Genomic DNA, 2,911 nt, shown 5'->3' on the forward strand with positions numbered 1-2,911 from the left:
GGTTGGATCCACAAGCAGAAATACTTATGCGCACTCGCCAGGGACAAGAACCTCTTTCCGACTATAAAACCCTGACGTTTGAATAGCAGCATTTGCGATACTCGTTAAGGCACTACCTGATGGTTTGTGTGAGAAGCGCGGGTCGAACTGACTATGCCGTGACAGATAGCAATATTAACCCTCTGGATGTCGCGCAAATGGCCGACTGAACGAGCAGGCGCTGGTGCCCTAACACAGTTTCGCTAGCTTTTCAGAGCAGCGTAGACCTTATTATCTTCTGATTACGGACAGGCGTTCTACGTACCCTAGTCTATGACACAGTTCGTATAATGCCCGGATGCACCCTCCTTCCCGAAATAAATGAAACACCGTTTTTGTACCTCGAAGATAAAAAAGTTGGTATAGTTACCCTAACTAATAAAAATCAGATTAATCATGTGATTCCCAAGCTGCTTTTATCCTGCTTGTCACTCATTTTAGAAGTTGTTTCACTTTTAACGAAGTTAGATAATTTTTCATACAAAATTTGGTAAATACCTACTTAATTTTCGGTGAAAAGTAAAAGTGAATAATATATAGAAAAAGACCGCACTGCAATCACTCTCACAAACCCGAATTCTTTCGGCTGGTGGTTGATTCGCAGTAAGAAACGCACTCGATTTAGCTCAGCTCGTGTTGGAAAGCTATTTGAATACAAAATTGGTAAAGAAATGTGGAGTCAGCGATCAGACAATGATTAAATCGAGGAAGACTTATCAGAATTTTCAGATTCAAGCCAATCTTAATGACATAAATCATAAATAAAAAAAATGTTCAGATAACAATATACATTAATTAATTAAATAAATGAAATACATTAATGATCAATTAATAAACCACCAAAAAATCCAAACTTCCCATGAAAAAACCGTTTTAGCCGGAAACAAACCTTGGGTTCTTAAACTAATAATTCAGTTTTTTGGTTTTTGACTTGAGTGCCAATACCTTATTTAGGACTGGTGGTATCCAACGGGGAAAACGATCGAAAATGGTGAGTGAAGCTAAGCAATCGTGTGAAAAAATTCCCCAAGAGGCGAGATTCGAACTCGCAACCTTTGAGACTCCGGCCCAATGCACTAACCTTTCGTTTAGTTAGCGCAACCGCCGGATCCTCCTCGAGTTGTTGAGTTATCAAGAAAACCCAATGATTTAACCGTTCGTTCAGCGTCCAAATCGATATCGTTCTCGAGACTTCAGGGACTCCAATGACAGCATGTTCATTGTTCAAACCTGTTTGCGTAATCAAATTTTTTCAGTTTGCAACAAACCATCTAGTTCACTTCGGATGATCTTTGCTTCCTCTACATTATCAGTGATAACGTTATCCTTAGTAATCAGTTCAGCAACCAGAGGAAAAGTAGCCACTTCGACGGTAGAAAACAGCATCAGGGATTTAGTGGTCAAAAATAGAACCGCTTTCGTACCGTAAGTAACGGTCATTTCCACCGATTGGTTTGGTGAAAACCGCCAAAGAATACTTCGCAACGGCAAATTCTTTGTCGGAACATCTTCTAAGCATCCGCGATTAGAATAATTATATTGATATTGTCGACTTCGAATAATTGTGCGCAAATTATCCTGGATGACTGATCCATTCCGCAGCACGTCGTTCAAAGCCACTCCTGTTGATGATTTGCTTGATGCGTTAAAAACCACTTTGACGCGTGCTGTTGTACCGGGTGGTGCGGAAGATAATAGCTAGTACCAACATCGAGTGGGTCTTCGGCAATCTTTCCCAAATGTTCACGATCCTTGTAAACGGCGATATAGGTATGGTATTCCTTCCTTAACAGCTCATCTCGTTCCAGTCAACGTTCGAACAGCATCATACATCGAAAAGCAGTAGATTTCAACTAACCCAATTGTGTCAAGCCATCCAAAGATATTAGTAAACCAACCACATGTCGACCATTCTCCTTTCGCTTTATCGTCTTAGCGAAATATCCTTCGCATCTAGTTTCCTAAACCGAATAGTTCGAGCGAAGTTGCTCATCCCTACGGAAACTTATATGAACGCTTCTACACAATGAAGGTTGTCGCAGCAAAACTTTTTCCTCTCGTTCAATAACAATTCGCCAAATACGGGACATATGAAAAGTAGATGCGAGTCGGGACAGGAGTAACATTTGGATTGGGTTGATTGGATCGCTCCACGGCTAGCGATATTATTAGGTGGATTAACATTTTTAACCATTGGAGAGTGGCTATGCGATGAACTACTTTGTAAAGAATCCAACACCTAAATGCGTATAAGCCAATGCTCGATAAAATCATAGAACTATTCCTGCTCCAAATTCGACGAATGTTCTTCTCAACTTCGACGCGTTTCATTATTCAGTCTTGAGCACATCACATGAATGAGCAAAAGATCCTTGTAATCTACTGAATGAATCACCTGATCTAGAAGCTTGGTAGATTCCTCCAAATCATCCACCAATGTGTGCTGTTCCGTTGCTGACTCTGCACAGTTAGTTAGCTTGCTAAATTACCAACTGACTTCTAAAATAATGGAATTCATCATGGTCCGGGAAGTCCCTTGAGAAATGAATCAAGGAAACGAACAAATCTCGAAAAGTTACCTGAAAAGGATCAGCCAAAGGCAGCTTAACATTCGGATGTGGAGGTCGAAAAGTGAACTCCAAAATCTACTAGATACTTGCAGGGCTTCGATACTTTTGAATGGTGTCGCTCGAGTTCGGGGATTGCATGAGTAACGGAGCTAGATATACGAAACTTGATCGGGAACACAGCTTGTCGACTATGGATTTAGTTATGGAATTTTCGTTTCGACTTCCTCTAATCAGAATCTGACACTAATTTCACACCAAAACAAACTGTCAAACCCGGAACTAATCGAACAAAAACAAGTAAC

This window comes from Topomyia yanbarensis, chromosome 1 (genome assembly GCF_030247195.1).
Source record: "Topomyia yanbarensis strain Yona2022 chromosome 1, ASM3024719v1, whole genome shotgun sequence".
Classification (NCBI taxonomy): domain Eukaryota; kingdom Metazoa; phylum Arthropoda; class Insecta; order Diptera; family Culicidae; genus Topomyia; species Topomyia yanbarensis.